Raw genomic sequence first — 25546 nt, 5'->3', positions numbered from 1 at the left:
GTGTTGGACAGATCACATGGTCAAGGAATTAAAAGAGCAGAAAGGGGCCAGTTCATTTTTTTTTTTTTAATAACAACCTGATTTAGCAGGACCTAATCCACTCCTGCAAGTCCTACTCAGCTCCCTGGGGCCGGCATTAATCCCTTCAAGATAGCAGTCACTTTCCATTAAGGCCCCCCTAAGGCAGGGGGGCACCGCTTTTCAATGCCATTACCTGGGGGACCAAGATTCTAGCCCATCAACCTTTGGGGCACAAATCACATTAAAAAACTGTCCCAGGGCACATCCTTGTGTCTGTATCATTGCACTTACGTGCATTTTTGCATGACAGAGCTATAGCAATGCCATAGCTGGGGGAAAGGTAGGTGCATTTTGAATTTTGATAGGTATAGCCAAATTGCTTAACGGCCTGGCAGAAACAGCATGTTTGTTGACTTCATCTGGAAGTACCAATATTCCCATTAAAGCAAAGTGGCCAGTCTGTCTGAGGAGCAAGCTGCGTTCGCTTTTCTCTATAAAATGAGCCTTATATTTTCATTAGGTGGTACGCGTGGTTTCAATCAGTAATGTTAGTCTGTTTTGTGGCACCTCGGATAGACAGCAAACCCAGAAAACATCAGCTACCTAGGGTTTTATTATCAGGGAAGGACATTCCTTTGGTGATTCACAAATGCCATAAAAAAAATTCCTTGCTCCTGGGAAGGGGAGCAGTGCGAGGAGGGGTTAAAGGAAGGCACGGTGAGTTTTTGGATTCGGCAAGCGATCTTCTGAGAAAACACCGTGCGGAGCGATGACTCACTCACCCTATGGTAGCTGCCCTCCGGCTCCGTCCTTTGGAGGAAGCGTGGCCTCAGGGTGCGCCTGTACTTTTCCCTCCCGCTCCAAAAATTTCCTTCGGAGAGAACGCCCGGCAGCGCCAAGGTGAGCCTCCTGTCTCTCCTCCCGGAGCGCGGTGGCCTGCGGTCCACGGCCCGCGCTCGCACAGGGTGCCCCGTGCTCCCGGTACCCGCTCCGCAGTCACGGCCGCAAAGTTGTGCCCCAGCCCTGGAGGTTACAGGTGCACCTCGGGGTTAGCCTCGGAGATGAAAGCCTCCTGTGCCACGGGAGCCCTCAGAGGACGGACGCACGGTGTGGGAGGTGTGAGACCTGCTCCAGCAGAGGCAAAGCGTGCAGCAGGAGGAGAGGAGGAGGCACCGCGTCCCTTGGCAGCGCCGCGCGCGCTGCGGCAGCGGCCACGCGAGCGCCCGGTACCAGTTGCTCCTCACTTTGTCACTTTGCCTCGCTCTTTCCGCTCCCTGAAGTGAATTTCCATTGTGAGGGGGACAGCTCCACCGGAGGAAGGTGTGGTGGCGGCGGCGGCGGCGGCGGCGATGGGGCTCGGGAACCTCCAGTGAGGGACAGCAGGGCAGTGCCCACCGCGCCGGCCCTGGACTGCTTTCTCCCGGGTCGTCCGCTCCGGTGGGGAGCGCCGAGACGGGTGTCGGCGGCGGGTGGGGGTGGGGTCCTGGTCCCCTCGGGTCACCCGGGCGGCGGCGGCGGCGGCGGCGCGGCCGGCATCGGGACCCTCCCGGCCCCGGGGTCCCGGCTCGGGGGCTCCCCCGGCGGTTGCCATGGTGACGCAGGGTCGGCGGCTCGGCGCCGCGGAGACAAAGCCGCCCGCCCCGCGCCCGAGCTCCTCCTCCGCGGGCGCCTCCCGCCCCTCCCGGACGCCGCCGCCGCCGCCGCCGCCGCCGGAGCGGCTCCCGAGCCCTCGGCCGCCGCCGCCGCCGCCGCTGCTGCTGCCGCTGCGGGCCAGGTAAGGCGCGCGCCCGCCTGCCCGCCCGCGGCCCGGAGAGTCGGGGTCTGCCGGAGCCCCTGGCGGGCTCGCCTGCGCCGGGACGCGGCCGGCGAGCGCCCTCGACGTAGCCGCCGCCGCCGCCGCCGAGGCCTCGCCGGCGCCCGGGGCCACCCGCGCCTCAGCCCCGGACTGCGTCGGGCCGCCCGCGCGCGCCGAGCCCAGGGCCGGCAAACTTCGGGGCCGAGAGCTCGCGGCGTTCCGGGGGTCCCCCGGGCTGGCGCCAACTTGGGGGTCTCCTCGGCGTGCGCTGGGCGGAACCTGCCTACGGAGTCGGAAGCCCCTTTGGGGCTTTTTGTTTGTTTTGTTTTTGGCTTGTCATCGAGGCTTTTAGAAAAAAAAAAAGAGGTATGAGAATACTGTATTTGCACTTTATGTTTCCTGGGTTATTCTCTCTGAGGATGGGACGCGAGGGTGGTAAGCGGAACCAATGAGTGATTTTTTTTCTTGCAAATCCCTGAAAAGTAAGCCCATTCGTAACGCCTGTGGCTGTAGCATTTAGATCCCGCTTCTGAAGTTCGTTTGGATGTTGACCCTAAATGACCTTTATCTGAGGAAGGTGTAGTTGCACCTGCAGCCAGGAGGGGACCGGCAGCTCCGGTGTCCCCATCCGGGACCACCAGAGCCGCGCCAGGACTTTGCCTGAGATGCTCGGCACCTGTGCCATTGCTATTGTTTTTAGAAGGTCTCCTCCCCCGCTTGAAGGAAGCGGACAAGGCCGGTGTTTGCCATCCGGAGCGGTCCCGCGGGCAGGTAGCTGGGCGGTGTTCGCTTCTGTGTTGCTGAGTGTGGTGAGGATGCAGTTGCCAAGGGCACTGGGCTGCCGGCGAGGAAGTGCCCAAGTTGTGGGTGCCCCTCCTCTCTCAGTGGCCCCCAGCCTTGCCATCGTTTTGCAGTATTTAGGTTGTTGCAGACACGAAGAATAAATGAAAAAATGGGGTTGTAAATGTTTTTTTGGGTACTTAAAATGAATAGTGTCGAAGACAGAAAACATTCATTCTCAGACATACGGCTGATCAGAAGAAAATGAAATATGTCTATTAATATGATTTCTCTTAATTGGTGAGAGATGTCACATTGATACCTGAGAAGTGATCTAACTGAATGATATAGCCAACAAAATTATTTAAAAGTTGGAATAGGTCAGTTAATTTTCCATGGAATGCAAGAAATTATATTTTTGCTAAAAGGTAGTTAATAAAAAGAAACCAGTGGCACTGATCATTTTGAATTGCAGTTAAGTTGATTAGAATTCTGGATATTACAGCTGCTTGAGGTGTCGGGCGTAGAACGATTATCCAATATTCCTTTTCCCTCTTTTGGGATTCCAACACCTGTTAGCTTGCTGATTACTACATTTCCAAGTCTGTTCACATTTGCTAGCAATTTTAAGCAATGCCACTTCATTAGGAGACTGTGTTAGGAACTAAAGGGTTGAAGTTGCAACATTTTGCAGATTATTTCACAATTGGGCTTGTTTTTGGACTGAATGTTACCTGCAGAGTGATTCGCAGATGTTCTGCTAAACGCTCTTTGATGATGGTAATGAAATGGTGCATTGATTAAAATGAAGTAGCACTGCTCTGAGAAGATAACCAAGAGGGAAAATAAGTATTTTCTCATTTAAGCATGAAAGGCAGTCAGAATATTGAAGCTAGCTGGGCACATTGTAGGCACATAGAATGAAGTTTTGTGTTTTGTACTAAAAATAAATTACTTCTGTGTTCTTTCTAAGCAACTAAACGTACAGCTTTATTCAGATCTTTGTTAGCAAATCTAACATTCAGGTCCAAGGACTCTGCGCCTGCTTTTCCCCCGGATGAAACCCACACCCTGAGTTCCAGCCTAAACGTTTATGGTGTCACCCTTGGTTTGTGTGTCCAAGAACAGAGACACATACAACGTTCAGGTAGCACAATCAGGACACATATTTTGCCTTTGCTGCTTGTGCACACGGGCACACGATGCAATCCTTGTATAGTCTGGCATCTTCAGAGCGGTGTCATTTTCTGCCAAAAAATAAAGTCAGTAAACAGAAATAAACAGTCGTGTATTGCAGGCACTGCTTTGTTGTGGTGGTTTGATTATAAAAGCTGTGAAGCATGAAATAAAGCTTGTGTGTCAGTGCAGTGAAAAATAATCATCTGGCGTGTTTCTGTGTGAGATCAGTGTTCTGAGGTGTGTGCATAAGCAGAAAATGACAGAACAAATACTGTGATATTCAGAATGTCTCCCTAGGAAATGCAGGTGGAAAATGCTCCTTATGTCTGACTTAGATTAGCCACCTGGTGGAAGTAGACGCCAGTACAGCACACGCTCAGGTGTAAAATACTAGCCATTACTCTCACTGATGCACTCCAGTAGGAGGCTTTTCCTGCATTTCCAGGCTGGAGTTTTCAATTTTATGAAGTTAAACTGGTTGCAGTTTTGACATAGGATGCAAAATATGGTCTAATGACCGTCCCCAGCAGTCCTTGTTCTGCCCAAAGAATTCTGGGATTTAATTTATCAAGCATATCCAAACATATGAAATGAGCCAGGAGATGTTCTCGTTGAAGTTAGGATTAATATTATATTTGTGCCATTGCAAGTCCATTCCATGGAACCACGTAAGCCTGCCTGGGCAGCCTAAAGCCACTGAAGCTTTTATTGGCTGTTTCTGGGTCAACATCCTCTTGCAGTTTCTAGCTGCACTGTGATAACATGATTACTGGTTGGTAATTTAGCATCTAGTACAACGTGTTGTAGCAGTTATAAAAGCCCGTTTGCAAACCATGATAGTTTTAAAATGATTTCTTCATTACCCAGACACTTAGGTTTAGATTTGTGGCTGGCAAGAGTAATGTGCCCTGAGAGCTGTACGAAAACGCTATAAATATAAGATTGTTAGCTGACCCGCTGTGCATGGTAGGTATTGATCAGGGGGCGGGAGATGCATAGCCATGGGGACAGGGATTGGTGTCTAGAGACATGGCTTCTAAACGGTGACTGACAAAGGCTGAGGAACTTGTGGGCATGTGTTTTGTTTTGTTGTGCTTCAGTTACAACGAAGATGTGTTAAGCTGTTGTGTAAACCGCAAGCGCATGGGGAAAATGTATACATGTGTGCTGTCTGGTAGGTAATTGAAGCGATAGAAACAGAGTTCAAGGGAATTGATTGATTTCCTTGGGTACCAATTACTTGTAGCAGGTGTGTAGTCCAGTGTTGGCCCTCAGTCAACAAATGTTTGTCAAGTGTTTCCTCCTTGATGAGGCTACTGCAAAATGTTCGTGAAAAAGTGGAATTAAGAGGAAGTTTGATTTGGTGCAAGAATGTTGTGAAATCCAGTTCTCACGGTTAAGGAATTACTCTTGTTTTCACTGCTGTAGTCAGTTCTTTCATATATAACTCATTATTGTGCAGTGCCCAGATTATTTCCTTTGGTCAAGTTTGTAGCCTATCTTTTTTAGGGGAAAAGTTACTAGTTATTTATGTAATGTTTTAACAGTATTTTATATCCCTTGGAATTTTTTTTTAACTAGGAGTATGGTTTGGTTAATTTCTGTCAACCAGAAGAATATTAAAACTTAGATAGTTTACAACTGTGTGCATTTAAAAGAAAACATGACACATGTTATAAAGCTTGTAGCTCACCATTTGGACCTTCTGAATGTGATATGGCAGATAGGGAAATTGGGATCCTGTTAGGTGCTGGGTTGACTTGTCATTTCCCCAAGTGTCTCAAACTAGATCCCTAGTAGAACTAGATCCCTAGTAGAATCCCTGATTCTTTACCTAGAATCAGGGGACGTGGGGCTGGCACTGTAGGGGGTTAAGCTGCCACCTGCAGCACCTGCATCTCATATGGGTGTCAGTTGGAGTCCTGGCTGCTCCACTTCCGATCCAGCTCCCTGCTAATGCGCCTGGGAAAGCAGAAGATGGCCCAAGTCCTTGGGCCCCTGCACCCATGTGGGAGACCTGGAAGAAGCTCCTGGCTTTCACTTGGTTCAGCTCTGGCTGTTGCTGCCATTTGGGGGATGAGCCAGCGGATGAAGATCTCTCTCTCTCCTTCTCTGTCTCTGTAACTCTGCCTTTTAAATAAATAAAATAAATCTTAAAATAAGTCTTAAAAATGAATTGGGAAGTGAAAACCAGAGGACTGGGAGGTAGAGATTTTGGTGAGTAGCAGGTGCTAAAGAGGGAGATCATTACAGACTGAGGAGCCCTGGGGACTTGCTGGTCAAGGGGAGGGAGGAAGCGACCCATGGCTCCAGTCATCACTTTAACACCTTGTGGTCCAGACTCCGGGAGCGATTAGTCAAGATTTGCTCCTGTAGTAGCGTTTCCAGAGGCTGGTAGCCCACCACAGGGCTGCTGCTCCTCACTCACCCTGATTTTCCTCTTGGCCACTAAACAGTGACTCCCAGGAACTGAAGCCTGAGTGCACTTTGAACATTGTATAGCACAAACTAAAGCCCGAGAATAAAGGTTTTTGCACGTGGTTAACATAGTCTAATTGTCAGGTACACAGCTTAGGTAATCAAGGCAGTAAGGGAGCTATCCAATAAAACTGTCTAACATACATGGTGTGTTTGAATGAGACGCTGTGTTTCTGAGTTGCAGCCTCCACTGTGAACCGTCTTCCCTCTCCTCTAACTGTACCCATTCAAGGCGGACATGCATTTTTACACAGCTTCATCACGGTGATGTGTCAGGCTTAGTCTATTGAAGAACAGGTGTTTATTCAAACTCTTGAATTACAAGTCTGTAGCCGTAAGTTTCTGCGTGGTCTTATCTGGCATTTTCTCTGGTTATATATTGGTTTCTGGAGACACTGTTTAGTATGATTGCAGCCATATTGAGTTCCATCTTTTTTTCTTTTAATTTTTACTTATTTATTTATTTATGGGGGGGGGAGAGAGAGAGAGAGAGAGAGAGAGATCGATCTTCCATTTTCTGGTTTACTCCCCAAAGGCCTGCCATAGTTGGAGCAGGGTCAGGACAAAGCCAGGAGCCCAGAACTCCATCCAGGTCTCCCATGTGGATGGTAGGGCTAATGCACTTGAGCCATATCAGCTGTCTCTCAGGTTGCATAGTAGCAGGAAGCTGGATCAGCAGTGGAGATGGTACTCTATCCCAGGCACTCCAGTATGGGATGTGGGTATCCCAAGCAGTGGTTTAACCCATTGCACTACAGGGCCCACCCCTCCATCTTTGTTTCTGTTGATCAATTAATCAGGCCCTTACTAGTGCTTCCCATGGGCCAGCCGTTCCAAGTACTTTACAAATGTTGGCTCATTTAATACCCAAAGGGCCTAATGAGATAGGTACTATTATTATCCCTATTTCATGAATGAGGAAACTGATATGATCTCTATCAACCTAAAGGTTTGCAAAATATACCCAAGTTATGGCTTTATGTCAAGTAATGTAGCAAGATTTTTTTTCTTTTTAGAAGATTGATTTATTTATTTGACACAGCAACAGAGAGAGAGAGATCGTCTACCTACTGGTTCACTTCCTTAGTGCCCGTAACAGCCGGTTCTGGGCCTGATCTCCATGCGGTCTCCCGTGTAGGTGTTAGGAAACCAAGAACGTGAGCCATTGTCTGCTGCCTCCAGGCTGCACATTACCAGGAAGCTGGTTTGGAAGCTTGGAGTCGCTGGGCTGAAGCAGGAACCCCAGTCTGGGATACGGGTGTCTCCAGTAGCGACTTCACCTGCTGCACCGGAGCATCAGTCCAGCAAGCTTTGTGTCTACGCACTGCTGTGTCCTTAGTGTGGAAACAGAGACGCTTTTCATGGTCTGTGGGCTTTTGCTCCTCTTATTTTCCCTTTAATAAAAAGAAAATCTAAAATCATAAAACAAGAAGCATTTCTTATAGCACACTTGTATGTGTGTTCTTTCCTGTACATGGAAACTATTATAGATTAATTTGCATAAATATGCTTCTGACATTAGTTCTCTCGTGTATTTTATGTGTTCACATACTAAAAGAATACATGTTTTCTATGATGTGGATCCTGCTATGACCTGTAAATATGTCTTGGAAATGTCTGTCCATTGCTTTGTCCTTTGGCTAAGACAGTTGGGGCTTACCTGCTCTTTTTTTCCTGAATTTATTTTTATTTATGGGGGGAAGAAAGGAGGGAGGGAGGGAGGGAGGGAGAGAGAGAGAGAGAAATATATCAATCTTCCATTTGCTGGTTCACTCCTCAAATGTTTGCAACAGGCAGGACTGGGCCAGGCTTAAGCCTGGAGCCAGGAACTCATCCTGGTCTTCCACATTCTTAGAACCTGCTGCCTCCCAGGGTATGCGCTTAGCAGGAGCTGGACTTGGAAGTGGAACCAGCACTTGGAATCTGGACATTCCTACGTGAGATGTGGGTGTCTGAAGTGGCGTCTTCACAGCTGTGCTGAGTATCTGCCCCGGCTCATCTGGGCTTTCCATGGCTGCCTCTTCCCTGCCCCAAGGAGTAAGTGATAGTCCTTTCTCACCCTGTCTCTTCTGCTGGAACTCTGTGCGTGCCTTTTTAAGTATATACTATATTTTGTTAAAAATATATTTACCTACTTCATGTGCTCAGACTCTAAGCTTCTGAAGAACAAAAGCCATGTCTTAAAATTTCTAGTACTAGAGATAAGGTAGGCACAAGTGTGTTGTTCATTAAATACTTAAAAGATTTTCTAAAATGTCACATAAAATTACGATGTTTCAGTCTAATTCCTCATTCAGTATTGTTTTAGGACCTTAGGAAACTGGCTCAAGTTCCTTGTATGGTAGAGTCACTTCAGCTACCTAAGTTCCAAAATGGGTCATGAGGGCACCATAAAATTATTTCAAAGTTTTTGTCATCTGAAATATAGCTTTAGAATTCAGGCATCACAATTCTGTTTTCAGTTCATTTCGGTTGATTGCTCATGTCTTAAAAGATTAGAAGTTAAAAAAACCATAAAGCACTAGTTAACTTAATGTTATCCTGACAGTTATGATTAAGCTTTTGATTATTCCAGTGAAAGAGAGCAGAGAATGGATCTTCCAAAATAATTTACATTTGTCTTTTTAATGTTCTTGGTGTTTCAGCTATACTGTCCCATCTGCTCCCTTCCTCCCCCAGTGAACACATGTTCTTGAGGTCTGCATAGGAGAATGATTAAGCATTTTAATTTCAGGGGCCTTTTTTTTTTAATTTAAACTATATGAAAAGGAGGACTCATTGAGACAGAAGTCTATATAACCAAGTAATTAAGCGCATTCTGTAGGTTCTTTGAATAATACATTTTATAGTAGCTACCATTTTTTGAAAACTTACTTGGTGCCAGGTCCTCTATGAAGTATACACAGGCTATCTCTTTTGATCTTCATGATAATTCTCGTTTCCTTGTCTACAGAAGGCTAATAAACAGTGTATCCAAGATCACAGAGTTGGTAAATGTGAAGTCATGATTTCTGTGTGTCGCTCCCCCTCTTCATGGAGGAACGACACTAAACCCTGCCTAGGCTTCATATCCGAGTCACGGCACCATTATGTCGCTCCCCCTCTTCGTGGAGGAACGACACAGGACCCTGCGCTGTTCTTTCGTCTGCTCGGCCCTCCCCGGGTTTGCTGCTGGTTCTTCCCGGGTTGGCTACTGTCCCTTCCACCTCCGTGGAAGGGCAGTTCCCCCTGGCCGCATTCCCCACTTCCGCAGGGGAGCGGCACACCGCCGGCCGGCTCTTCTCGGGGGCTGCACAGGTGTTCCTTCAGCTAGATGTTCCCCATAGATGTTCCCGGTGAATGCCGTCTCTCTCCTCCTTTATAGTCCTCCTCCGCCAATCCCAACTCGGCTGCCCACACGCCGAGTACGCCGCTCTCCAATCAGGAGCAAGTCCTACAGTTTATTAACTGAACTGGAGGCAGCTGTGCGGAAGCTGTTTACTTCTCTCCCAGCGCCATATTGTGGGAGAACAGATGCATAGAATAAGTCTTAATTCGAGTAACTTAGTCTAGTCCGGATTGCTCCCCACAGATCCCCCTTTCTTTTTATTTTTGGCGTTGATACGCGCCTGTCTTCGGTGTCCCGCGGCACACACTCTGCTCTACTTGCTAGAGTTGCCACAGGCTCTTACAAGTCCTATCAATCAGGAAAACCGAATCCGGGTCCTCTCTTCGCCATGTTGTGAGGAGGTTTTTAGGCGCTGATGCGTGCCTGTGTTCGGTGCCCTGCAGCGCATGCTCTGCTCTGCCTGCAGGGGACTTACAAGACCTATCAGGCAAACCGAATCCAAGCCTTCTCATTGCCTTATTGTGGGGGAGACTTATTAGTGTTGGTTCGTGCCTATCTTCGGTGACCTGCAGCTCATACTCTGGTCGAGCTGCTTGCTGGCGCTTACCGCCTTAAATCAGGCAGACCGAATCCAAGCTTAATATTGTTGTATTGTGGGGAAGCCTTACTGATGTTAATTCGTGCCTGTCTTCGGTGACCTGCGGCGCATAAGCTGCTAGCTGCCCGCAGGTGCTCATCGCCTCACTTGATTAGGCAGACCGAATCCAAGCTCTCACATTGCAGTGTTGTAGGGAGGCCTTTTTATTTCTCTATTTCTCTATCTCCGGGCATTCCTATTTCTCCCATTTTACTTCTGTCTGCCAACATTCCCATTTCTCTCACTCCACTTTTCTCTTATCCCCGCAGCTTCCCGCTGCCTCGCCCTGCCGGCAGCTTCACGGCTCCGCGCAGCTTCCTGGCGCCTCGCCCCGCCGGCGGGTTCCCGGCTCTGCGCGCACGCTCCGCGGTCTCCACGCACTTCGCGCCCGCACCACGGCCTCGCGCCAATGCCCCGTGCTCTCTCTGCACGCGGCGGCTTCCGCGAATGTTTCCGCCACCACCGGCATTCAGTCCAAGTTCCCCGGACTAACCTGGCGAATCCTGGCGGCCCACGTCTCTGCCTCTGGTTCCAGATCTTCGCCTCTTGCTCCCCAGGGTGACTTGAAGAATTCCAAGATGGCTTGGCCTGCACTCGCGGCTTCATCCTCCCTAACATTTTTCTCTACCCGGTGTGTTTCCCTAAGTTTTCTTCCAACAATATTCCTCCCTCATTTCTCCTGGCCTCTCCCCACAGTCCGTATCCAAGTCTAAGTTTCTTATAGGTTTCACTTTCACTTTCAACCTGCAGTCCGTATCTGAGTCTAAGTTTCTTCTTGCTTTCACTTTAAATCCTAACTTCTTTCCCACAGTCCATATCCGAGTCCAAGCCTCCTCCAGGTTTCACTTTCGCTTTCAATCTCCTAGCTTCCCCGCCATAGTCCGCATCCGAGTCTATGAAAGCTTTCACTTTCGCTTTCAATCCTAACTTCTTTCCCACAGTCCATATCCGAGTCAATGCCTAGGCTTTCAATAGCTTCTTCCGGCACCTAGGCTCTTTGCTAGTCTCTCTCTCCGGTATTTTCCCACTTCTTCCCGTTTCTTCCCTCCTAAGTTTGCTATCCGTCCTAGGTTTCCTATCCGAGTTAGGTTTCCTATCCGAGTCACGGCACCATTATGTCGCTCCCCGTCTTCGTGGAGGAACGACACTAAGCCCTGCCTAGGCTTCATATCCGAGTCACGGCACCATTATGTCGCTCCCCCTCTTCATGGAGGAACGACACTAAACCCTGCCTAGGCTTCATATCCGAGTCACGGCACCATTATGTCGCTCCCCCTCTTCGTGGAGGAACGACACAGGACCCTGCGCTGTTCTTTCGTCTGCTCGGCCCTCCCCGGGTTTGCTGCTGGTTCTTCCCGGGTTGGCTACTGTCCCTTCCACCTCCGTGGAAGGGCAGTTCCCCCTGGCCGCATTCCCCACTTCCGCAGGGGAGCGGCACACCGCCGGCCGGCTCTTCTCGGGGGCTGCACAGGTGTTCCTTCAGCTAGATGTTCCCCATAGATGTTCCCGGTGAATGCCGTCTCTCTCCTCCTTTATAGTCCTCCTCCGCCAATCCCAACTCGGCTGCCCACACGCCGAGTACGCCGCTCTCCAATCAGGAGCAAGTCCTACAGTTTATTAACTGAACTGGAGGCAGCTGTGCGGAAGCTGTTTACTTCTCTCCCAGCGCCATATTGTGGGAGAGCAGATGCATAGAATAAGTCTTAATTCGAGTAACTTAGTCTAGTCCGGATTGCTCCCCACACTGTGGATTAGCCAAGATGGGCAGAACTTGACTGTGATTTAGCAGAGGCACAGAGCATGCTTTCCTGCTGCGGGGGAGATGACTTTGAGGTCGTGTATGCTGTGGGAAGACTGATGGTAGAGGGCCACCTGGTGGGGCAGGTTCAGATTGGCAGGTCTAGGGGCAGGAGTTTGGTGTGCTGGCTTAAGTCACCACATCCCATATTGTAGTGCCTTGTTTGAGTCCCTGCTCCCCAGCTTCCCATCTAATTTCCTGCTAATGCAGGCAGCAGGTGATGTGATGGCTCAAGTACTTGGGCCCCTGGCACCCACGTGGAAGACCTGGATGGAGTTCCAGCTCCTGGCTTTGGCCTTGCCCAGCCCTGGCTGTTGCTGGCAGCTGGAAGATCTCTGTCTCTCTGCCTTTCAAGTAAAATGGAAAAAAAAAATAGAAATAAAGTTTAAAAAAAAGTGGCAGGCATGGTTGACTTTGAGGGAGAGGCTGTTCCCAGGAGATAATCAAGAAGACATCCTGTGGACACCTATTGCTGGAGACTTTAGGTAGGGTTTTGGAGAAGAAAGGAGAGAACCCTTATCCTCAAGCCTACCTTTTATTTTTTAAAAATAATTCATTTATTTGAAAGAGTTACACAGAGAGGGAAGGAGAGGCAGAGAGAGAAAGAGGTCTTCCATCTGCTGGTTCATTCCGCAGTTGGCCACAACCTGATCTGGAGCCAGGAGCTTCTTCCAGGTCTCCCATGTGGGTGCAGGGGCCCAAGGACTTGAGCCATCTTGTACTGCTTTTCCAGGCCATAGCAGAGAGCTGGATTGGAAATGGAGCAGCTGGGACTCGAACTGGTAGCCGTATGGGATGCTGGCACTGCAGGTGGTGGCTTTTACCCGCTAAGCCACAGCGCTGGCCCCCAAAGCCTACTTTTAGAATTAAAGCCAAAGTTAAGTGGAAATAGCTTCTGTCTCCTGAATTTGTTTTGCTTTATTTTATGCTGTGCCCTGAATTGGGATTTAACACGGAAGGGGTAGTGCGGAATGAGAAGGAATGGAAAGAAGAGGAGCTCAGTACGTGTCCCATGCCGCGGGCTGGGCCCGTCTGGGGGTCAGCACGTCATGCTCCTTGTCTGAGGGTCCTGGACATCTGTGGCGTGGGCTCTGCAGTGACGTGAGACATCTTGAAAGGTCATTCCCCTGTACAACATGGGGTTTCCTGTTGCAAACCTTTCTTGATAACTTCTGGGAAAAGAGAAATGAGAGAGTTTTAATTAAAACCTTTGCAGCTGGTAAAGACTCACTGTATGAACTAATTATCTTGGTCAGTGTGTGCTTTTTCAGGATCAAGGGTAATGTGAGAAGCCAGATAGCCTGGATTTGAAGCCTGGCTCTGCCCCCTTTTGTCTTTGTGACTCAGAGCAGTTACTTAAGCTCTCTGCCCCTTCCTTTCATCATGGTGAGCTCGCGTCTGCCCCAAGTTTGTGTGTCGGCACCCCACCCCGCAGGGCAAAGGCAGTAGGAGTTGGGGACTTTGAAATGTGACTGGGTCATGGAGGCAGAGCTCCCAGGATTGGGGGCAGTGCTGTTGTGTAGGAGACCCCTAGAGAGCTGCTTTGCCCCTCCTGCCATGTGGGGACACAGCAGGAAGTGCAGGTTCTCCCCAGACACTGTCTTGCGCCTTGATCTTGGAATGTCCAGCCTCCAGCACTGTGAAGAGAAATTTGTGGTGTTTGTAAGCTGCCCAGTTTATGGCATTTGGTTACAGTGTTCTGAGCAAACTGAGACAATTACCTGTAAAGTGGGGAGAATAATTTTCACTTGGTTGTTGTGAGGATTAAATAAATTAATATTGTAAGGTATCTAGTAAAGATTAAGTTTTGGTGTAGAAAGGAAAATTAATACTTATTACAGGTAAAAATAAAAATCTGTGTGAATTAGGCCCTTAAAGTTAGTTTATACATCTCATTCTGAATATCTGTGTGGTAAGTATGAGCAATCATGTTCACTTTTTCTTTGACCAAACTTTAGTTGAAGTTAAACATATTGGATTCATCAAATTATCACTCATTTATAAGCTTACATAATTTAGATCCTCAATGTCTTACTGTATATATGTTTAATGTGTAGGATTTCCATTTCAGCGAGTCAGATGCTCATTGTGCTAATTTATGCCTCACGTGGTGCAACTTTCCCAAATATTGAGCTGAAGTTCCTTTGACTTGACTGTCACTCTTGAGAGTCATATTGTGTAGACACAGTCAAACCCTCACACATTTCAGAAGTCTGAAATCTATCACACATTTTAAGCTGGAATCACAAGACTTATCTGTCAGATTCCTTTAAACATTAAAAACATGACATTCACGTACAGACTGTTTCATGAATATAAAATATATTTCTAAACTTTTCTCAAAAGCATTAATACCAGTCTGGCTTTTTCTGCCATTTCTGTATTTAATTGCAAACATTCCCTAGGTTGGAAAGTAACCTGCTCACTAGAAGGATGTTTATCATCTCAGGTACACTGAAGATACCAGTCCAGGTGACCTGTAGTTGTCACACCATTCCATATTGATTTGATGTTGTTGTTTGAGCATTTTTTAAATTAAAATATGGTTGCTTATTGCCATATATTTAAGGCTTGAAGGTATACCCAATTTGCATACATCCTGGGTGATGTGATTCTTCCCGTGACATCAGTGGACCGAATTAGCCCTCTTTTTTGGCCAGTGATACAACAAGTAACTCCAAACTGTGCTTGCATATAGTATTTTTTAAAGAATTATGTATTAATTTTAAAAGAGTTATAGAAAGAGAGGGAGAGACACTTCCATCCACTGGGTCACTCCCCAAATGGCTGCACCATCTGGGACTGGGCCAGGCTGAAGCCAGGAGCCAGGCACTCCATCTGGGTCTCCCTCATGAGCACAGGGGCCCAAGGACTCGGGGCATCCTCTGCTGCCCTGCCGCACCCATTAGCAGGGCGCTAGGTGGGAAGTGGAGCAGCCGGGACTTGAACCAGTGCCCATATGGGATGCCAGCGCTGCCGTCAGCGGTTTAACCCACTGTGCCACAGAGCTGTCTCTTTAGTCTTTGTTTTTTAATCCTTAGACCAGTGCTGTTCAATATATGTAATTTTAAGTTTTCGGTAGCCATATTGATAATAGTAAAAAGTACTTAATTTTATAACAAACTTTGTTTAAGGCAACATATCCAAAATATCATGATTTCAACATTCATATAAAATTACTAACGATATATTTGACATTCTTTATTGCTTATTTTCCACAAAGTCTTCAAACATTAGTATGTATTTTTTGCTTATGGAACATCTCAATTTGGATGCAAAGCTTTTAGCAGTTAAAACCAGTCCTACCAAGACAGCAAATTTGAAGGAAAAATATTTTATATTGCTTTAGTTTCTAAATTTAAGTAAAACACAATTAAATTGAATTAAAAGTTTAACTTCTTAGTTGCACCAGCCCTATTTCAAGTGGCCAGGCGAGGCTAGTGGCCACCAGATTGAATGGCCCAGCCCTGGACTCCCGACTTGATGAACCCTCAGCCTGCGCTCCCGGCAGCCTCAGCCGTGCCCACGCTGTTTGGGATGCCGTCTCTCACTCCCTCAGATGCTGTATTCCTCCAGCTCACAGCTCTGTAGCAGTTTAATGACATCTATTGGTCTGACAGGCATTTCATTGGATCCAAATACTTAATACTTTTGCCCCCGTTTCTGGAGGGTTTTGGTTTGTTTTCAGCTGCTGTAGGAGTTCCAGAGGAGGTGCACTGGAGTGAGCACACGCCGTCTCTGTCTAGTTGTAAGCAGTTGCCAGTTAGAGAGGTCTGTGAAGGCTTAGATGTAGTCTCTGTCTTCTCACTCCCTCCTCCCTCCTCACCCTATGCACGTGACCTTGTCTCGAGAGAACTACCATAGCCTCTGCTGGCCACACCTGCCAAGCTCCCTGCTTCCGAGCCTGGACACTTCATTTTCTCTCATGGGACTCGAGTGACAGCTGACACCACCCTTGCCACTGCACAGTATGTACCTTTGCTCTTGCCATTCATGAATAATGGTTCTTCCGATATAAAGTTGTCCCAACTATTGGATCATTTCCATCAGTTGCTAAACTAACATAAGCTGTAACATTACTCATCTTAAAAAAGAAATCCACAAGTTTTCCCTTGACCACTACATTTTTCTTCAGCTTCTGCATCATTCCTCTGCTCTCCTTATAGCAGAGTTTCCTGTAAGAGTTGTTTATGCCGCTCTTTCCTCCTCCTCTCCTGCCAGACTTAACCCCTAGCAGTTAGGCATTCATATGCTCTCCTCTGCCCTCACCATGCTTCAGGCCGACGTCTTCCTTCCGTATCCAGGATCAGTTCCCATCTGCATTTTACGAAGCCTGCCAGTGACATGTGTCAGCTGTGACATCCTCTTGGCTCATATATTCTAGCTATTATTTTAACAATGCTGTATGACAGGTCCCCTTAAATCTCAGTAGCTCACACTTAATCTTTGGCTCATGGATATCATAAGGCCAGCTGCCTTTCAGCTGATGCTCGGATGAGCTTAGTGGGGGGCCCGTGCACCAGGCTGTGGGCTGGGTTCAGACCTGCCCTTTGTGTATTTGTTCTGGGGCTCAGGCTGAAGGCACCCAGCTGCCTGGGAAGTGCTCTTGTCTTGGCAGATTGTTGGAGTGAGAGAGTGACGTCAGATCAGCACTCTGAAGGCCTCTTCTCTCTTCTTGCCCAACTTTTCCAATTGGCCACGGCAGTTCTAGGCAGGCCCACCGTCCCTGGGGCAGGGAAGCGTACCCTCGCCACAACTGGGAAAGGAAATGCAACAGTGACTGCACGCGTCACACTTGGCCCAGGGACACCTGTCTTGATTCCTCGCCCCCTCTCCCCTTACCAGCTTCCTTGCTCAGCGTGCTGCGCTGGTTTCTCCAAATACAGCCGCATCTTCGAGTCCAGTCTTGGGATCTGTCCCTTGATCCGCTCTGTTTCCTAGATAATCTCATCCTGTGTCATGCCTCTAATACCAACTTACTTGCTCACGAATCCCAGATTTGTATCTCCCACCAAAGACTGCCCTTCCTTCCACGCTTGTGTTCCCTCAGATGTCTCACTAGGCATCTGCTGCTCAACACATCCAAGAAGGAGCTCCCCACTCGCTGTCCTGCTGCCTTCCCAACCTCCTCCTCTCGCGTTTTCCCACCTCAGTTAATGGCAGCTCCATTCTGCCTGTGGCTTATGTTGTCACTTTGGAGTCATCTTTGCCTTCCTCCCCCCGACCTTTAAATTGAAGACAAATTCGTTGGCTCTGCCTCCTGGTCTGATGGTTTCTCACCATCACCATTACCACCCTCCTGGGCTCCCTCATCCTTCAGAATACAAGGTAAAGGGCCGGCGCCGCGGCTCACTAGGCTAATCCTCCGCCTTGTGGCGCTGGCACACCGGGTTCTAGTCCCGGTCGGGGCGCCGGATTCTGTCCCAGTTGCCCCTCTTCCAGGCCAGCTCTCTGCTGTGGTCAGGGAGTGCAGTGGAGGATGGCCCAAGTGCTTGGGCCCTGCACCCCATGGGAGACCAGGAGAAGCACCTGGCTCCTGGCTTCAGATCAGCGCGGTGCACCGGCCGCAGCGCGCTGGCCGCGGCGGCCATTGGAGGGTGAACCAACGGCAAAGGAAGACCTTTCTCTCCATCTCTCTCTCTCACTGTCCACTCTGCCTGTCAAAAAAAAAAAAAAAAAGAAGAAGAAGAATACAAGGTAAAGCCAGTTCAGGGCCTCTAGGACCCTACGAGCCATGGCCCCTGCTAGTTTCCTGGCCTCATCCACCAGCCTCCCCTTGCTCAGTGCACCCCAGGCCTGCGATGCTTTGTACATGGCCAGCCTGCTCTGCCTCTGTATGCTAGTGCTGCTGTTCCCTCGGCTGGGACTGCTCCTTCTCCAGGTGTTTGACTCCCTCCCTCACTTCTCTCAGGCCCGGCACAGATGTTAGTGGAGTAGTTTCCCTAAGTGCCTGGGGGAAATGCTGGTGGTTTTCTTTCCTATTCTGCCACCCTTATTTCTTTTCATGTACAGCATGGTTGCTACCTAGCACATCATGCAAACAAGTAGCAACAACAGAATATATATTTGTTTGTCTTCCTCTGCTGTATAAAAACCTATGAAGACAGTGGCTCTATTTTTCACTGCTGTATTCTGAGCTTCTAGAGCATTGGTTGGAACATAGTAAGTGTTCAATAAATGTTTCTTGAGTAAATGAAAGAATTTTATAGGTTTCTAGCACGGGGGATTGGTTTTATGAAAACTCCAGAATGTTATAGGGGAGCTTGAGATTCTTGTAGTTGAGGCCTTGTCTACTTAGTATTATCAAGTGGTTGCCTCTGTGTCTTATTAAATGATCCAGAGAAAAGCCCAGACAATTCCATTCTTTATACTGGAAAGTAAGTAAAACCTAGTTATTGTATAAAACTTGAGACATTTGTAAGCATTTCTGTGGCAGATGTTTTTACAGATGGGTGATGACTTTTAATATAAAGTATACTACATGAGGTTACTTCAAAAGGGTTGTAGGAAAGTGGAATTGAAGACAAATTTATTTTGGCACAAAAAATTTTTGAAATCTGTGCATAGTTTTTTAAAATAATCATTTTTCATGGAAACCCTCTCTAGGGCTCTTTCTTAAGACTTCATAAAAAATAATTATTGAGCCCTTGCTAATGTTAACATGGATCAGATTTTTAAAAAGATTTTTATTTACTTATTTGACATTGAGAAAAAAGCAGGGAGGGAGAATGGGAAAGAGCGAGCGAGAGAGATAATCTTTCATCTGTTGGTTTAAGGCTGGGGCAGGCTGAAGCCAGGAACCAGGAACTCCATCTGTGTCTCCCACATGGGCCATTCTCTACTGCTTTCCCAGGCACATAGGCAGGGAGCTGCATCGGAAGTGGAGCAGCCAGGACTCCAGCTGGTGCTGTGATATGGAATGCTGGCATCAGCTTAACACGTTTTGAGCCACATCACTGGCCTCAGATCAGAATCTCTTTATATGCAATTTCAGAGGCTAAGAAATAAAAGGAAAACACTGAAAACCTACTTCTCTATCTGCTTGAATTAGCAATTTGCTTGCATATATTACTATAGTACTGCTAGAAACAAATACTTTTAAAAATACGATTTTCCAAGAGTCAGAGGCTATAAAATCAGTTAAGTATAATAGTTCTGTGATTGATCTGGAGTATATTTTTGGGGGAAGAGTTTAGAGAGTTGGGTTTTGACTTTAATCGTCTCTTAATCACTGCAATATGAACAGGACTCAGGAAACACAAAACACACCGCTGCTCCTAGTACAGGAGCTGAGAACCATTCTGCTGGTTATTGCGTCCTATGGGCGTGTATAATTTATGACATTTTTCTTTTCAGCACTGTGGCCACACTTCCAAGAAAGGGAAGCTTTACTGCAGGTAGTAGGCATTAAAGGAAAGAGATGACACCGAGTTACTTGTTGGTGAGCCGAGACATGCCAGTTCTCCTGCCTCCCTGGCATGGCTGTGAAGAGCAGGGCTTGTTAGTAGTCAGGTCTGGGTTCGAGTCCTGGGGTTGTACCCTGGGAATCCGTATGTCCCATCGTCCTGTGCACAGGACGCCTGTGAAGACCTGCACCCCTTTGAAGTAACGATGCTGAAATAGTCACAGACTCGAGAACTGGGAACTTTGCGGGGTAATAAACTGCAGGACCTTGAACAAGCTACTTCACCCGGCTAACGAGCTCCACAAAGCGGAATGCCGAAGGCGCCCGGCCCAGCGAGCTGTCCGTGGGATGAAAGCCAGATGACTGGCAGCTCCTCCGTTTGTTGGCTGTGCGTGTAACACCGGCTTGGGAAGATGACAGTCGGCAGCTGGCGGTGCGATGCGGGCAGTGAACCTGCTGTTGACCAGGCTCGTCTACCGCGAGGACAGAGCTACCAAGTGGAGACATTGCCCGCAAGAGCGGTTTATCCGAGTGAGGGAACAGCGTGCATTCACGTGCGTGAGCGACGGCCACCCGACACGGAGAACCAGACAACACGAGTGGGCCAACGAGCTTCCCGCGGGCTCGGGAGGAAGGGGGAACCGGAAGTGGCACCTGCCGGGAGAAGATACGTCCAAGAATAGAAAGGTGGGAGAGTGAAGACAGCCGGCGCGCTGTGAAGTGCGCAACAAGCACAGTGTACGCGAGCGAGGCCTGCAGCGGAAGCAGGCCGCTCGCCCATCTTCCACTCCCTTTATAGCCTCTGCACCAGGTCCCGGATGTACCAGGTGCCTTGTGGGAAGGCCGACATTTTGACTGACAGGGGAGGGGTTGGGAGTGGGGCAGTGGCTGCTGCTTAGGACATTTGACTCTGCAGACTTAACTAGCTGGTTGCCTATTTATCCCACATCAGAAGTGCTTATGTTTTTATAGGGCAAGATGACAGGACTTTCTTGGACGTCAACTTTTCTAGTAGTTGGAGTTGCTTTGTTGTTGATTGAATCGTGTTTCTTCCCTCATAAATGATGGCGTTTTCATCGGTGTTTGGGTGTGTGGGGAGGATTGGGGTGCATGTTCCTGCAACTGATGCCAGTGTGTAGGTGGGTGGCAGCGAGACTTCGCTGTTTCTCTGAAGTCAGGGCTGATATTGAATACTTTGGACAATGTTGCAGGTACAGAAATCTGTTAGGATAAGGCCGGAAGTTCTTCCTGACAAAGGATGAGGGTAGGAAATTTTAAATTCAGGTTAGCAACGCCTTCTGTTAAAGCTTTTGTATGTAACGTTCTGAGGGTATCAGTCTTGTACTAAGCTTGTGGAGTTTTGGTTTTAGAAAATAAATATGTAAATTTATACAGAACATTACAGAGATAGACAAGCAAGAGACTGGGAGTTGAAGGGCACAAACCGTAGAGTGAATGCAACGCCGATACCTGGCAGGTGTTGTTAGGGTAGAGGATGTGTGTGAGCTGCAACATAAGTGACAAAGAACAACTCAGAATAAGAGGTAGCCCTCTGCCGTCTGGTCACATGACCTTTTCTTTCAGCCTTTTCTTCCTAAGAGATGGACACTTGAAGATAATTTTTAATCATTCCTTTAAAAAATCCCTAATTTTGACACTTCACTTGTTTCAAGGTCTCTAATTTTTAGTCAAGAAGTTCTTAACGCCTCTCACAAGAGATGTAGAGTCCTGTGTAATACAATGGAAAACTACATTGTGAGACTGCTTTAAAAACTTTATTTAAGAAGGCAGAGAGACACAAAGGCAGAGAGAGAGAGAGAGAGAGAGAGAGAGATCTGCCAAATGCCTGCAGTGGCCAGGGCTGGGCCAGGCTGGGTCAGGGCTTGGAGCCAGGAACTCAGGATGGCTCGCCCACCAGTGTGGCAGGAACCCAGCCACGCAAGCCAGTGCTGCTGCCCCCAGGCTCTGCATCAACAGGAAGCTGGAGTCTGGAGCTGGGGCTGGGAACTGAACTCCAGTGTGGGACCCTGGCCCCCGGCGTCTTAACTGCTCAGCAGAATACCTGCTCCCATGAATCTGCTTTCTGAAAAACTTTTAATAGTGTGATATTGTTTGACATACTATAGCATCAAAAGTACCTCAATGAGTAGAATCAGGGTTTCTTATTAAATTAAATCTATATCAAAACTTTTATCAATTGATAAATTTCATGAAATATTTTTTTATGGAGCAGTGTTTTTTTATGATGGAGCAATCTGTTGAGAATTAGGACTGAAAAAAATAAGGATATGATTAAATTATAGGATTTATGTTAAATAAATAGAGTATTACTTGTTGGATGTGTTTTTGTCTTGCTTTCTGTGCTTGATTTGTTTTTTAACTGTGAAATGGTTCTCTAGTGAGCTTCCCCACATCTACCTCCTGTTTTTGCACAGACTTGACCTGGGCACTGATTCATTCCATTGCTGCCTTCGTGTCCAAGCAGCGGGCAGAGCTCTCCCAGCCCCTCCCCTACTCAGTGTGCTTCCTTCTGCACTCTGAGCTCTCGTCTCATGAGCCCCCGCGCTTTCTGCTGCCCAGGCCTCTGCGCTGGCGTTCCTTCTGTGTGGGTGCTTGTCTTGCTCTACGTCACTCAGTAACTCCTGCTCCTTTCTCAGGTCGGGGCTAAGCTGTGGTCTTAGACAGCTCTTGATGAGGTTGTTCACCACTAGTCACTCAAGTCATACCAATGGGATGCCCAGCAGGATTCTAAATTCTAAATACGTGAGCAGACAAGGTTCCTTCTGGGTGCTTACCGTCTCAGGAGAGAAACTTAAAACACAAAACCTAAACACAAAACCCAACTTTGAATAAACTAACAAGAATGCAGTAAATGAATTCAGGTAACCAAAGACAAGTGATGGCTACCTTAGATCGGCAGGGGAGATAATATTTAAGCTGAGATCTGAGTGATAAGGGGAGTCTTGATCAGGAACTCAGGCTTTCTGACAGGAGGAACAAGTGCAAAGGCCCTGAGGCAGAGAGAAGGCAGGAAAGTGGTGTGAGATGAGGTTAGAAAGGGCCAGACTGCCCAAGGCGTTGTAACTGAGTTTTATTTTGTGAGCAGTGAGACTGTCTTGAAGGGCTTTTTGCAGAGACGTGAATGATTTGGTGTACATTTTAGAAATACCATTCTGTGTAGAGAATGAATCCTAAGGGGCAAGGGTGATAGCTGGAAGCTTTCTGATGAGCCAGCCGCAGTGAGTGGCCCATGTGGAGAGACGAGATGTCACTGTCACTGTGATGTCACACTCGTGTGATTATTTGACGTCAATTTTACTCCCTGAGGGCAGAGACAAGAGTTTTTGCTTTTGCTTGGAGTTGTGTTTTACCAGTGTCCAGTTCAGAGCGCGGCTCCATGCATGGTGCTTGAGTGACTGGATGCGTGGTCCTTACACACTGACATGACTGCTCATTCAGCATCTTCCTGGTCTCACACCTGCAAGACAGATGTCTCAGGCCAAGCAAACGCTTACACCCAATGGGAAGAAATTCTGAAAATCAGAATGTCAAGGTCTTTCTGTGCATATTCAGGGTAGAGTTGGGAGTCTTTCATTCTGATTCTGACAGTGGCACCACTACAAGCCACATATTAGTAAGTGGAAGACATTTTCATGGGAAACTTATCAGAGCATTTGATAGTCAAAAAGAATAGCTTGTGAGTTATCACCATATGTTGCTGCAGAAACTGTGGGAATTGTGGTGATCTCTTTCTTGGTCATGAAAACATACAGTTAGCAAATGTCCTCATCATGTTCTACATCAACTACATACAAAAGATATTTAAAAATGTATATATTGTAAAAATAAGGCATCTTACTGTAATACATTTGAGATATATCTCACCATAATGGGGCATTAGAAATGGACTGTGCTGGGGCTGGCAGTGTGGCATAGCTGGTAAAGCTGCCACCTGCCACATTGGAATCCTGTATGGGTGCTGGTTAGTCCTGGCTGCTCCATTTCTGCTCTGGTAGCTCTGCTGATGCACCTGGGAAAGCAGCGGAGGATGGCCCCAGGGTTTGGGGCCTTGCAGCCATGTGAGTTCCTGTTTGCAGCTATTTGGAAAGTGAATGAGCTGGTGAAAGCTCTCCCTCTCTTTCTGTCTTTCCCTCTCTCTGTGTAACTCTCTGCCTTTCAAATAAATAAGTCAGTCAATCTTTAAAAAAAAGAAATGGACTATGCTGTCATTTGGCAGAGGTTAAGGAACTAACAATGTAACAAAGTTAATGCTTTCCCCTATGTTTGTAGACTAGGGTGGAAAAGTTTGAAACCTTGGAACAATTTTATTTCAACAGTGGGACACATAATTAGGAGGAGCTTAATGCATTTTAGAGCTCAAATTATATTTGGACTGAGATTCAATTATTCTTTGGTCTGCAGTAAATATAAATGGCTTGATTATTAACCTCAAGGTCGTGGCCGATTTTTCTGCCGGATACAGTCAATTTAGAAGATGTAGACAGCCCATGTAAAAATCTCACATTGTAGAGGACGGCATTCCTTAAGTGAATGCGTTTCGGGATGCTGCTGATGTTATGCCCTTGTTTATTGAGCTAGTGCTTACTGAGTATCAGTCTGTGTGCCAGGCACTACTGAGGGTACCAGTGCCCCCAACACCAATAAGCGAGCTATAGCTCCACTGCCCTGAAGCCAACAGGTGGTGGAGGTAACAGACCTGGTGGAGCATATGATGCCTATGGAAGTCTCTAGATCCTAATAAGGCTTGAGACGAATTCCTGTCTCTGATAAATAAAGGATAGGGCAGGTGTGAGAGTAGGGAAGGGATCTAGGAAGAGGGAGCTGTGCGTACTAAAAGCCTGGAAGCTTTTCTAGAGAACACGGCGTTTCCTGGAGAGTAGGAACAGCTGGGGAGGGCTGGCTGGAGTGAGGTCAGGGAGAAGGAGTGGTAAGAGATGTGGCTGGTGGAGGAGGCAGGGGCCAGACTAGGAAGAAGTTAACCTGTTTAAGCAGGGGGAATGAATGGTCAGTCTTGAGTTTTAATTGCTTTTAGTTTGGCAGAAAGAGAGAAAGAGGGAGGTGGGAGAAGAGAGTGAGAAAGAGTGAGAGAGCACTCTTTTTTTATAATTTTTATTTAATGAATATAAATTTCCAAAGTACAGCTTATGGATTACAATGGCTCCCCCCCCCCCCATAACTTCCCTCCCACCTGCAACCCTCCCAACTCCTGTTCTCTCTCCCCTTCCATTCACATCAAGATTCATTTTCAATTATCTTTATATACAGAAGATCAATTTAGCATATATTAAGCTTTCAATAGTTTGCACCCACACAGAAACACAAAGTGTAAAATACTGTTTGAGTTCTAGTTATAGCATTAAATCACAATGTACAGCACACTAAGGACAAAGATCCTACATGAGGAGTAAACGCACAGTGACTCATGTTGTTGACTAAACAAATTGACACTCTTGTTTATGGTGTCAGTAATCACCCTAGGCTCTTGTCATGAGTTGCCAAGGCTATGGAAGCCTTTTGAGTTCGCTGACTCTAATCATATTTAGACAAGGTCATTATCAAAGTGGAGGTTCTCTCCTCACTTCAGAGAAAGGTACCTCCTTCTTTGATGGCCCCGTTCTTCCCACTGGGATCTCGTAGAGATCTTTCATTTAGGTCATTTTTTTTTTTTTTTTTGCCAGAGTGTCTTGGTTTTCCGTGCCTGAAATACTCTCATGGACTTTTTAGCCAGATCTGAATGCCTTAAGGGCTGATTCTGAGGCCAGAGTGCTGTTTAAGACATCTGCTATTCTATGAGTCTGCTGTGTATCCTGCTTCCCATGTTGGATTGTTCTCTCCCTTTTTTATTCTATCAGTTAGTATTATGAGACACTAGTCTTGTTTATGTGATCCCTTTGACTGTTAGTCCTATCATTATGATCAATTGTGAACAGAAATTGATCACTTGGACTAGTGAGATGGCATTGGTATATGCCACCTTGATGGGATTGTATTGGAATCCCCTTGCACGTTTCTAACTCTACCATTTGGGGCAAGTCCAATTGAGCATGTCCCAAATTGTACAGAGAGTGCTCTTATCCCCTGGTTCACTCCCCTGACAGCTACAG

General features: G+C 47.3%; 1 protein-coding gene across 8 annotated transcripts in view; it reads left to right on the top strand.

The window, feature by feature from the left end:
• The first annotated feature begins 303 nt into the window (after positions 1-303).
• The window catches only part of RNF182 (ring finger protein 182), a 73732-nt gene continuing 48489 nt past the window's right edge, over positions 304-25546 (top strand). For 2 of the 8 annotated variants that reach the window (XR_016234277.1, XM_089333377.1), the window contains exon 1: positions 930-1247. The gene's annotated coding sequence lies outside the window, so the exon portion shown is untranslated. The other 6 variants (XR_016234276.1, XR_016234275.1, XM_089333374.1 and 3 more) reach the window with 6 other exon arrangements.

Source organism: Oryctolagus cuniculus, chromosome 5, assembly GCF_051225735.1.
Source record: "Oryctolagus cuniculus isolate XC-2025 breed Fujian yellow rabbit chromosome 5, ASM5122573v1, whole genome shotgun sequence".
Classification (NCBI taxonomy): domain Eukaryota; kingdom Metazoa; phylum Chordata; class Mammalia; order Lagomorpha; family Leporidae; genus Oryctolagus; species Oryctolagus cuniculus.
Note: the sequence above shows the minus strand (reverse complement) of the source record. Positions and strands in the feature narration are given on the sequence as shown.